This window comes from Clytia hemisphaerica, unplaced genomic scaffold (genome assembly GCF_902728285.1).
Source record: "Clytia hemisphaerica strain Z4C2 unplaced genomic scaffold, Clytia hemisphaerica genome assembly, whole genome shotgun sequence".
Classification (NCBI taxonomy): domain Eukaryota; kingdom Metazoa; phylum Cnidaria; class Hydrozoa; order Leptothecata; family Clytiidae; genus Clytia; species Clytia hemisphaerica.
Window position 1 is genome coordinate 144,603 of NW_027103535.1, and position 12,836 is coordinate 157,438.

General features: G+C 34.3%; 4 long non-coding RNA genes across 6 annotated transcripts; all 4 read left to right on the forward strand.

Annotated features, from left to right (window-relative positions):
* The first annotated feature begins 2,589 nt into the window (after positions 1-2,589).
* On the forward strand, positions 2,590-3,317 carry LOC136799946 (uncharacterized). The gene is made up of 3 exons (XR_010845647.1): positions 2,590-2,668; positions 2,787-2,926; positions 3,208-3,317. It is a non-coding gene; the product is annotated as an uncharacterized lncRNA (long non-coding RNA).
* An 824-nt stretch (positions 3,318-4,141) lies between these two features.
* LOC136799945 (uncharacterized) lies at positions 4,142-5,422 on the forward strand. Its single transcript, XR_010845646.1, has 3 exons — positions 4,142-4,189; positions 4,892-5,031; positions 5,313-5,422. It is a non-coding gene; the product is annotated as an uncharacterized lncRNA (long non-coding RNA).
* LOC136799947 (uncharacterized) lies at positions 5,418-6,206 on the forward strand. Its single transcript, XR_010845648.1, has 3 exons — positions 5,418-5,452; positions 5,734-5,873; positions 6,155-6,206. It is a non-coding gene; the product is annotated as an uncharacterized lncRNA (long non-coding RNA).
* Positions 6,207-6,208: 2 nt separating this feature from the next.
* Positions 6,209-7,890, forward strand: LOC136799944 (uncharacterized). 3 transcript variants are annotated; one of them, XR_010845645.1, is made up of 5 exons: positions 6,209-6,292; positions 6,575-6,714; positions 6,996-7,135; positions 7,421-7,560; positions 7,838-7,890. It is a non-coding gene; the product is annotated as an uncharacterized lncRNA (long non-coding RNA). The 3 variants fall into 3 exon arrangements; XR_010845643.1 differs by lacking the exon at positions 7,421-7,560; XR_010845644.1 differs by lacking the exon at positions 7,838-7,890 and having other exon boundaries at positions 7,421-7,614.
* Positions 7,891-12,836: the final 4,946 nt, after the last annotated feature.

Genomic DNA, 12,836 nt, shown 5'->3' on the forward strand with positions numbered 1-12,836 from the left:
ATTCACTCAACATGCTCCATTTTTTAAAATAAAAAGTGAAACCCTGGCATTCATTTGCTTAGACCGAGCATAGCATTGAATATTGTGTTTACATGCTTTCAGAATGAACAGAGCCAATGACGGGTAAATATTTTGAACTTGTATTCACGACAATTCACTCAACATGCTCCATTTTTTTAAATAAAAAGTGAAACCCTGGCATTCATTTGCTTAGACCGAGCATAGCATTGAATATTGTGATTACATGCTTTCAGAATGAACAGAGCCAATGACGGGTAAATATTTTGAACTTGTATTCACGACAATTCACTCAACATGCTCCATTTTTTAAAATAAAAAGTGAAACCCTGGCATTCATTTGCTTAGACCGAGCATAGCATTGAATATTGTGTTTACATGCTTTCAGAATGAACAGAGCCAATGACGGGTAAATATTTTGAACTTGTATTCACGACAATTCACTCAACATGCTCCATTTTTTTAAATAAAAAGTGAAACCCTGGCATTCATTTGCTTAGACCGAGCATAGCATTGAATATTGTGATTACATGCTTTCAGAATGAACAGAGCCAATGACGGGTAAATATTTTGAACTTGTATTCACGACAATTCACTCAACATGCTCCATTTTTTAAAATAAAAAGTGAAACCCTGGCATTCATTTGCTTAGACCGAGCATAGCATTGAATATTGTGTTTACATGCTTTCAGAATGAACAGAGCCAATGACGGGTAAATATTTTGAACTTGTATTCACGACAATTCACTCAACATGCTCCATTTTTTAAATAAAAAGTGAAACCCTGGCATTCATTTGCTTAGACCGAGCATAGCATTGAATATTGTGATTACATGCTTTCAGAATGAACAGAGCCAATGACGGGTAAATATTTTGAACTTGTATTCACGACAATTCACTCAACATGCTCCATTTTTTTAAAAAGTGAAACCCTGGCATTCATTTGCTTAGACCGAGCATAGCATTGAATATTGTGTTTACATGCTTTCAGAATGAACAGAGCCAATGACGGGTAAATATTTTGAACTTGTATTCACGACAATTCACTCAACATGCTCCATTTTTTAAAATAAAAAGTGAAACCCTGGCATTCATTTGCTTAGACCGAGCATAGCATTGAATATTGTGTTTACATGCTTTCAGAATGAACAGAGCCAATGACGGGTAAATATTTTGAACTTGTATTCACGACAATTCACTCAACATGCTCCATTTTTTAAATAAAAAGTGAAACCCTGGCATTCATTTGCTTAGACCGAGCATAGCATTGAATATTGTGTTTACATGCTTTCAGAATGAACAGAGCCAATGACGGGTAAATATTTTGAACTTGTATTCACGACAATTCACTCAACATGCTCCATTTTTTTAAAAAGTGAAACCCTGGCATTCATTTGCTTAGACCGAGCATAGCATTGAATATTGTGTTTACATGCTTTCAGAATGAACAGAGCCAATGACGGGTAAATATTTTGAACTTGTACTCACGACAATTCACTCAACATGCTCCATTTTTTTTAATAAAAAGTGAAACCCTGGCATTCATTTGCTTAGACCGAGCATAGCATTGAATATTGTGTTTAAATGCTTTCAGAATGAACAGAGCCAATGACGGGTAAATATTTTGAACTTGTATTCACGACAATTCACTCAACATGCTCCATTTTTTTAAAAAGTGAAACCCTGGCATTCATTTGCTTAGACCGAGCATAGCATTGAATATTGTGATTACATGCTTTCAGAATGAACAGAGCCAATGACGGGTAAATATTTTCAGCTTGTATTCACAACAATGCAAAAGCAAAAACACCAGAGAAAAAAGGAAACAGCAAAAAGACACAAAGGTGGCATCCGCAAAGCATCTTGTGGTCAAGATGACAATTTTTGTTGGCCTTTAAAAAGCCTGGAGGTGGATACTTATAGTAACTAATTTTTTTAAAATTTTTTCTTTAGGTGTAATAGATCAAATAAGCACCAGCATACCCCTGTTCATTGCTTTGATTTTTTTATTACTTTATTTTTTAATAGGTGTCAGTGAATCTTACTGGATTACTTTAAACAATTTATTGCAAATTTTGGAGACAACTCAAGCACTAAAATCATCAATGAAGGAAGATGTAAAAACTTATATGGCAATGATGTCATACTCCAAATACACCAGGTTATCATAAAATTAACGTTGATGTGACACAATAATGGGAATCAGCAGATTAAAGACATCAAACCGAACTTAAGCTGTCAAGTTATGAAGTAATACATCACATACCACTTACTTATAAATTCATTATGATGACGATCGCATAGAGTATGTCTGACCCATACAAGGACTCGTGCTGGTGTGGCCTAAAGTGTTAATCCCTTTTTGTACAATGTGAATAAAATTACATCTCCTTTTCATCTTATTAAAGTAGGTTTCACATGAGGGACAAGTAAAGATTCCCTCATTATTGATAATATGAATCTTCTTTATATTGAAAATGCAATTATTAGATTCAAACCATTTATGAAAGTAATAATGCAGCTTTGTCTAACTTAGTAATTATGTGATGAGTCAGTTGTATCATATTTCAAAACTCATCTTAGACAAATTTGTAAAGGGTGCAGTGTCTCTTGCAAATCATTATCTAATGTAATCAAATGGTGCCAAACTGTAAGTGATTAGTTAATCATATCTTGAGCTTACTAGATTCAAACTCTTTAAAAAATTATTGAACGTCGGACTTAGTGATTTTGTAAATTTGTTTAAAGCAAATAATTATTCATTTTAGGATCACACTGGGTCACACAGCAGGACGTATTTACAGTGCACTTGTATGGAGAAAACCTTTTTGAAGAGTTCAACATTCTGAATGTGCTGATGAAACAACCATTCCATCCATATATTCAGCTGAGACATACGTAATATTTGGTAAGGAAAGGTTTATTTTTGTCAACCAGTACTTCCTATAGAACACATGTCTGTCAGTGATGAGTAGGTTTTATCATATTTCAAAACTCATCTTAGACAAATTTGTAAAGGGTGCAGTGTCTCTTGCAAATCATTATCTAATGTAATCAAATGGTGCCAAACTGTAAGTGATTAGTTAATCATATCTTGAGCTTACTAGATTCAAACTCTTTAAAAAATTATTGAAAGTCGGACTTAGTGATTTTGTAAATTTGTTTAAAGCAAATAATTATTCATTTTAGGATCACACTGGGTCACACAGCAGGACGTATTTACAATGCACTTGTATGGAGAAAACCTTTTTGCAGAGTTCAACATTCTGAATGTGCTGATGAAACAACCATTCTATCCATATATTCAGCTGAGACATACGTAATATTTGGTAAGGAAAGGTTTATTTTTGTCAACCAGTACTTCCTATAGAATACATATCTGTCAGTGATGAGTAGGTTTTATCATATTTCAAAACTCATCTTAGACAAGTTTGAAAAGGGTACATTGCCTCTTGCAAATCATTATCTAATGTAATCAAATGGTGCCAAACTGTAAGTGATTAGTTAATCATAACTTGAGCTTACTAGATTCAAACTCTTTAAAAAATTATTGAACGTCGGACTTAGTGATTTTGTAAATTTGTTTAAAGCAAATAATTATTCATTTTAGGATCACACTGGGTCACACAGCAGGACATATTTACAGTGCACTTGTATGGAGAAAACCTTTTTGCAGAGTTCAACATTCTGAATGTGCTGATGAAACAACCATTCCATCCATATAGTCAGCTGAGACATACGTAATATTTGGTAAGGAAAGGTTTATTTTTGTCAACCAGTACTTCCTATAGAACACATGTCTGTCAGTGATGAGTAGGTTTTATCATACTTCAAAACTCATCTTAGACAAATTTGTAAAGGGTGCAGTGTCTCTTGCAAATCATTATCTAATGTAATCAAATGGTGCCAAACTGTAAGTGATTGTTTAATCATATCTTGAGCTTACTAGATTCAAACTCTTTAAAAAATTATTGAACGTCGGACTTAGTGATTTTGTAAATTTGTTTAAAGCAAATAATTATCCATTTTAGGATCACACTGGGTCACACAGCAGGACGTATTTACAGTGCACTTTTATGGAGAAAACCTTTTTGCAGAGTTCAACATTCTGAATGTGCTGGTGAATCAACCATTCCATCCATATATTCAGCTGAGACATACGTAATATTTGGTAAGGAAAGGTTTATTTTTTTCAACCAGTACTTCCTATAGAATACATGTCTGTCAGTGATGAGTAGGTTTTATCTTATTTCAAAACTCATCTTAGACAAGTTTGTAAAGGGTACATTGCCTCTTGCAAATCATTATCTAATGTAATCAAATGGTGCCAAACTGTAAGTGATTAGTTAATCATACCTATCTTGAGCTTACTAGATTCAAACTCTTTAAAAAATTATTGAACGTCGGACTTAGTGATTTTGTAAATTTGTTTAAAGCAAATAATTATTCATTTTAGGATCACACTGGGTCACATAGCAGGACGTATTTACAGTGCACTTGTATCGAAAAAACTTTTTTCCAGAGTTCAACATTCTGAATGTGCTGATGAAACAATCATTCCATCCATATATTCAGCTGAGACATACGTAATATTAGGTAAGAACTTGTTTATTTACATCCACCAGAACTCCCTATAAAATACATTTCTGTCAGTGATGAGTAGGTTTTATCCCCAAAACTCATCTTAGACAAATTTGTAAAGGGTGCAGTGTCTCTTGCAAATCATTATCTAATGTAATCAAATGGTGCCAAACTGTAAGTGATTAGTTAATCATATCTTGAGCTTACTAGATTCAAACTCTTTAAAAAATTATTGAACGTCGGACTTAGTGATTTTGTAAATTTGTTTAAAGCAAATAATTATTCATTTTAGGATCACACTGGGTCACACAGCAGGACGTATTTACAGTGCACTTGTATGGAGAAAACCTTTTTGAAGAGTTCAACATTCTGAATGTGCTGATGAAACAACCATTCCATCCATATATTCAGCTGAGACATACGTAATATTTGGTAAGGAAAGGTTTATTTTTGTCAACCAGTACTTCCTATAGAACACATGTCTGTCAGTGATGAGTAGGTTTTATCATATTTCAAAACTCATCTTAGACAAATTTGTAAAGGGTGCAGTGTCTCTTGCAAATCATTATCTAATGTAATCAAATGGTGCCAAACTGTAAGTGATTAGTTAATCATATCTTGAGCTTACTAGATTCAAACTCTTTAAAAAATTATTGAAAGTCGGACTTAGTGATTTTGTAAATTTGTTTAAAGCAAATAATTATTCATTTTAGGATCACACTGGGTCACACAGCAGGACGTATTTACAATGCACTTGTATGGAGAAAACCTTTTTGCAGAGTTCAACATTCTGAATGTGCTGATGAAACAACCATTCTATCCATATATTCAGCTGAGACATACGTAATATTTGGTAAGGAAAGGTTTATTTTTGTCAACCAGTACTTCCTATAGAATACATATCTGTCAGTGATGAGTAGGTTTTATCATATTTCAAAACTCATCTTAGACAAGTTTGAAAAGGGTACATTGCCTCTTGCAAATCATTATCTAATGTAATCAAATGGTGCCAAACTGTAAGTGATTAGTTAATCATAACTTGAGCTTACTAGATTCAAACTCTTTAAAAAATTATTGAACGTCGGACTTAGTGATTTTGTAAATTTGTTTAAAGCAAATAATTATTCATTTTAGGATCACACTGGGTCACACAGCAGGACATATTTACAGTGCACTTGTATGGAGAAAACCTTTTTGCAGAGTTCAACATTCTGAATGTGCTGATGAAACAACCATTCCATCCATATAGTCAGCTGAGACATACGTAATATTTGGTAAGGAAAGGTTTATTTTTGTCAACCAGTACTTCCTATAGAACACATGTCTGTCAGTGATGAGTAGGTTTTATCATACTTCAAAACTCATCTTAGACAAATTTGTAAAGGGTGCAGTGTCTCTTGCAAATCATTATCTAATGTAATCAAATGGTTCTAAACTGTAAGTGATTGTTTAATCATATCTTGAGCTTACTAGATTCAAACTCTTTAAAAGATTATTGAACGTCGGACTTAGTGATTTTGTAAATTTGTTTAAAGCAAATAATTATTCATTTTAGGATCACACTGGATCACACAGCAGGACGTATTTACAGTGCACTTGTATCGAAAACCTTTTTGCAGAGTTCAACATTCTGAATGTGCTGATGAAACAACCATTCCATCCATATATTCAGCTGAGACATACGTAATATTTGGTAAGGAAAGATTTATTTTTTTTCAACCAGTACTTCCTATAGAATACATGTCTGTCAGTGATGAGTAGGTTTTATCATATTTCAAAACTCATCTTAGACAAGTTTGTAAAGGGTACATTGCCTCTTGCAAATCATTATCTAATGTAATTAAATGGTTCTAAACTGTAAGTGATTAGTTAATCATATCTTGAGCTTACTAGATTCGAACTCTTTAAAAAATTATTGAACGTCGGACTTAGTGATTTTGTAAATTTGTTTAAAGCAAATAATTATTCATTTTAGGATCACACTGGGTCACACAGCAGGACGTATTTACAGTGCACTTGTATGGAGAAATCCTTTTTGCAGAGTTCAATATTCTGAATGTGCTGATGAAACAACCATTCCATCCATATATTCAGCTGAGACATACGTAATATTTGGTAAGGAAAGGTTTATTTTTGTCAACCAGTACTTCCTATAGAACACATGTCTGTCAGTGATGGGTAGGTTTTATCATATTTCAAAACTCATCTTAGACAAATTTGTAAAGGGTGCAGTGTCTCTTGCAAATCATTATCTAATGTAATCAAATGGTTCTAAACTGTAAGTGATTAGTTAATCATATCTTGAGCTTACTAGATTCAAACTCTTTAAAAAATTATTGAACGTCGGACTTAGTGATTTTGTAAATTTGTTTAAAGCAAATAATTATCCATTTTAGGATCACACTGGGTCACACAGCAGGACGTATTTACAGTGCACTTTTATGGAGAAAACCTTTTTGCAGAGTTCAACATTCTGAATGTGCTGGTGAAACAACCATTCCATCCATATATTCAGCTGAGACATACGTAATATTTGGTAAGGAAAGGTTTATTTTTTTCAACCAGTACTTCCTATAGAATACATGTCTGTCAGTGATGAGTAGGTTTTATCTTATTTCAAAACTCATCTTAGACAAGTTTGTAAAGGGTACATTGCCTCTTGCAAATCATTATCTAATGTAATCAAATGGTGCCAAACTGTAAGTGATTAGTTAATCATACCTATCTTGAGCTTACTAGATTCAAACTCTTTAAAAAATTATTGAACGTCGGACTTAGTGATTTTGTAAATTTGTTTAAAGCAAATAATTATTCATTTTAGGATCACACTGGGTCACATAGCAGGACGTATTTACAGTGCACTTGTATCGAAAAAACTTTTTTCCAGAGTTCAACATTCTGAATGTGCTGATGAAACAATCATTCCATCCATATATTCAGCTGAGACATACGTAATATTAGGTAAGAACTTGTTTATTTACATCCACCAGAACTCCCTATAAAATACATTTCTGTCAGTGATGAGTAGGTTTTATCCCCAAAACTCATCTTAGACAAATTTGTAAAGGGTGCAGTGTCTCTTGCAAATCATTATCTAATGTAATCAAATGGTGCCAAACTGTAAGTGATTGTTTAATCATATCTTGAGCTTACTAGATTCAAACTCTTTAAAAGATTTTTGAACGTCGGACTTAGTGGTTTTGTAAATTTGTTTAAAGCAAATAATTATTCATTTTAGGATCACACTGGGTCACACAGCAGGACGTATTTACAGTGCACTTGTATCGAAAAACCTTTTTCCAGAGTTCAACATTCTGAATGTGCTGATGAAACAATCATTCCATCCATATATTCAGCTGAGACATACGTAATATTAGGTAAGAACTTGTTTATTTACATCCACCAGAACTCCCTATAAAATACATTTCTGTCAGTGATGAATCGTCTTAAATGTATTTCTAAAATCATCTTAAACAAATTTGCCTCTTGCAAATCATTATCTAATGTAAGGTACCAAACTGTAAGGGATTGATTAATCATATTCCAAAAACTGTTCTATTCTTTGTTTACAGCTTTTGATACGATACGACATAGGGTAGATATCAATTTTCAAATATTTCATGGCTTTCTTTCAAAATACACTTCTGAAGGAGGTATAAATTAATTGCTGAAAGGGCAATCATCCCAGCTGGCACACAACGTTGTTTCAACGTTCATCTAACGTTATATGGACGTTATGAACGTTAGATAAACGTCGAAACAACGTTGTGTGCCAGCTGGGATAGATCGATTTATTTTCATCGTTTTTATGGCAAACTCATCTTGTTCCAAAAAATTGCTTTGAAAAATTGATGGTTTTTTTTAGTAGATTTCTTTCAAACAAAGATGGTACAGCCATAATAACACCTTCAACTATGAATGCAAAAGGGCATCAACAGAGTTATCCGACCACGTTTGGGACCTGCAAATCAAAATCATACAACCAAAATTATCATGGGAGATTATCGACCACGCTCGCTCTTATGTCAACGGCTTGGTAATAAACTGCAACCTCTGTCTCACAGAAAAATTTCACTTTATTACATCAGAGCTTCATCTCGTGAACAAAAGATCAGAACTTATTTCCACATGTCGCCATAACAACAGATTTAATCTGAAGACCTTCAAATCGGTTCCCCCGGATGAATCATACATTTTATTTTCAATATGTTTTAATCGTTGTTTTTATTACAGTTTTATTGCACAAATTATCCAGTTTTTTGATTTTTTACGTCGAATTTCAAATTTTCAATCATTACTGTACATATGATTAGTGTGTAAGCACGTAACTCTGAGTGATGTATTTTTTAACTTTTATTGGAAGATAACTTTTAAAATATCGATGGATTTTTAGTATACACCTAAATAATGAGAAAAACCCTAAAAAATTGGCAAAAATCGTTCTCTTGTTGTAAAAAATTACTCCTACATCTAAAACTCATCCTTTTTTTGAATTTCATTGAGTGATTTTTGCTCAATTTTTGGTTTGGTCATTTCTTTCATAGGACCCCACAATAAGAAAAATGCTGATTTACAAGTGTGGAGCTAAATCTATCGAGGAATGCTTGAAAGAAATTAGTTCGTCAAAAAAAAGGTTGGTATCATAGCTTTGAATGGGCTTTGAATAGCTTTGATTATTATAAGTTGTATTTATTTTTAGTACATTTGTTTTATATCAACTACCATATCAATCAAAAATATACACAACATGGTTGGTTGGTTTGATGGGTTTGATCCCTACTAGCATGTTCGTCTTCACCCAAAATATTGTCAAGCAGTCTGGATTAAGAGCACCATGAACGTTTGTGCAGAGTCAACCCAACGCTGCCCAAGAGAGCTGGATGAATTGACAGATCGCAGTCAAGTATTTAAACCTTCTAATGTCAACAACAGACCCTGTCACCCTTTCAAAATCATACCAGCTGTCCAAAGAACAACAAACACTATCTTCAACTTATCAATGATTTTCAGAATCCAGATGGCACTTGTAAGGATAGACCAGGAAAATCGCAGCATGAACATAAGATGAAAGGTTATGCTGAACTTGACAACACAGAATTATAAAATTTTGGAAATGAATATTTTTAAATTTTAATAGTCCCTTTTCTGAAAGTGAAAGAAATGACTTGGGAGGTAATTCTTTCAAAAAACAAACAATGCATCTGTCTCCTATTAGGAAAGCATTAGTCAACAAAAAGTGAACAAGCAAATGCCTGGTAATATGATGTTGTTTTCGCCTGAAAAACCACATAATTCATGGCCTTTGATAAAAGTCACAAAATAGACATACAAATAGCATTTCATATTCTGACCAAAAATGTGTTTCACAAAAGTTACAAAACTTTGATGATGTGAGCAAAAATGAATAAATCTTTTTTTCTGATATCATTGAAGAATTTTGAAAAGTCTATTCGATAGACTTCCGTAATCAATGTGGTCTCTCTATCTTAGCATAGCGGTCCTTCTCACAATGTCGTCAGTATGTAACTATGCAATTAACATGTAAACCAATATTTCATCCTGTCCATCTGGACAGGAAAATTGTATTATTAGCAAGAAATATACAACTCTGCTAGCTGTTCTCCTTCTTTCAAGTACCAGAAAGAGGGTTTTGAAATTCAGCACATACTACAAACATTTTTCTGTCTTATCTACTAGCCACACTTCTCCATGAAAAGTTCTGTTCCAAAATACCACGAGATTTCTCAATAAGTAATGACCACTTCTCTCCACAGTTTCATAGTTTGTTAAGCTTTCCTAGCCCATTCATTCCATAGACTCCAAAAGCAGCCAGCTTCCCCAGTAAATTACTACCATCTCTGTAAAACTATGTTAACTCTGGTTTATTACATCTCTCCTCGATAACTTCTGTCCCGAAATACCACTGGTTCACACATGTCCAAATCTCCTAGAAAATTCGCTCTCAAAATACCATAAAATTCCACCACTTTCCAATCAACCATGCTCTCCAAAGTTATCTGCTTGTTACCGCTCCTAAGAGATTTCCTTGCCAAAATACCACTGTTTTTATAAATGAAATAGTCCCACTTCTCTCGACACTATTTCTTGCCACATCTAGAAAATTCAGTTTCAAAATACCACTGAATTTTCTCAACCACCTCACTCTTCAAAGCTTCACGGTGTGCAACAACCCTCCGGGAAAACTCACTTCAAAGATACCACCAGTCATTACTACGCTCTCCACAGTTTTTTGTTCACTCCCTCTCTACCATTATCTCCAAAGTTTCATGGTTTGTACTGCCTTTCCGGTGTATGCCTTTCCGAGATGGCCAGTCCATGGTACCCACTTTAAAATTTCCATCAATTTCAAGTTGACTACTATCACATACTCTCCAAAATTCTCTGTTTGTTACACCTCTCCTCAAATCTAAATTTCGTTGCCAAAATACCACTATTTCTAAATGAAATCTTCCCACGTCTCCCAACAGTTGTATGGCTTGCTGATCCTAGAAAATTCACTCCCAAAATACCACTAGATCTCTCTCAGCAGGTTCGCGATTTGCAGCACCCCTCCGGGAAAACTCACTTCAAAGATACCATCATTCATTACCACGCTTTCCGCAGTTTTTTGTTTACCACATCTGTTTGCCACATTCACTCCCTCCAAAATACTCTGTTTGTTACACCTCTACTCAAAGAATCACGGTTTATAAAAGACTTCTTGTGGTAGTTCCATCTCAAAGTACCACTATTTATCATTAGATAATTGCCATGGTTTCCTAATCTCCTCGAAAGGATTCATCCTCAAAATACGATTACATTTCTCAATGAATTATTACCAGTTATCTTAACAGTTCCACAGTTTCCCGCATCTCTGCTAGAAAATTCAGTCCGTAAATAGCACTGGATTTTCTCAATAAATAATGACCACGTTCTCAAAAGTTTCATGGTTTGCCAACCTTTCTTAGAAAATACCACCAGTTCCTTCAGTTAATAGCTACCATGTTCACCAAATTTTATCGGTTTGTTACACGCCGCCTAGAAAATTCAGTCTCAATTACCACTGGGTTTTCTTAGTAGATCTCTACAATTATCTCCAAAGTTTCACGGTTTGCACAGCCTTTCCAGAGTATGCCTTTTCAGAATATCCCTTTCCGAGATGGCATTTCCATGGAACCCACTTTAAAAATTCCACCAATTTCAAGTTGACTAATATCACATACTCTCCAAAATTCTCTGTTTGCTACACCTCCTCAAAGATTTCGTTGCCAAAATACCATTGTATTTCTAAATGAAAGATTCTCACTTCTCCCCACAGTTGTATGGCTTGCCACACCTAGATAATTCAGTTTCAAAATACCACTGGATTTTCTCAATGAATATTGACCACGTTTCAAAGTTTCACGGTTTGCAAACCCTCTCCTAGAAAACTCGCTTCGAAAGTACCGCCACTTTCTTCAGTTAATAGATACCACGCTTTTCAAAGTTCTCTGTTTGTCTCCTCAAAAGTTCATCCTCTCCAAAGTTTCACGATTTGCAATCATACTAGAAAACCCATCTTAAGTACTACTAGTTTCCTCAGTTAATCACCACAGATTTACTATTTTATTTGTCACTCCTTCCCAAAAAGTTCAAAATACCACTGGATTTTCTCCATGAACAATTGTCACGTTCTCCAAACTCTTATGGGCTGCCACACCTCTCATAAAAAATTCACTTCAAAAACACCACCAGTTTTCGTAGTATTTTACCAACCCTCCACAGTTTCTTCTAAGAATTCAGCCATACCACCAGTTTTTCCTAGTAAATTTATGATCATCTCTCTTCAGTGCCACTGTTTGCTAATTTCCTCTCAAAGTTTCAGCCATAAGATACCAACTCTCTTCTCAATATTTTAAAGTTACACTAGAATCTCAGGTTTCATGGCTCACATTTCCGATCCAAGAAATTCCAACTCTCAAAATACCATTAATCTTTCAATGAATTATCACCAAATATCTAAACAGTTCCACAGCTCACCACTCAGCCGTACCTCTCTTATTTCTTTATAAATCAGTCTCAAAATAGTTCTCTAAAGCTTCAAGATTGGCTCACCTCTCCTTAAAAAATCCAGTCTCCAATAATCAACTTCTCCACACCTCATTTCAGTCTCATAATACTCCCTTTCAAAAGTCCAGTCTCCAAATACCACTGGTACCGGTACCACCATTTTCTCTTTTTCTCTCTCCCACTTTTTC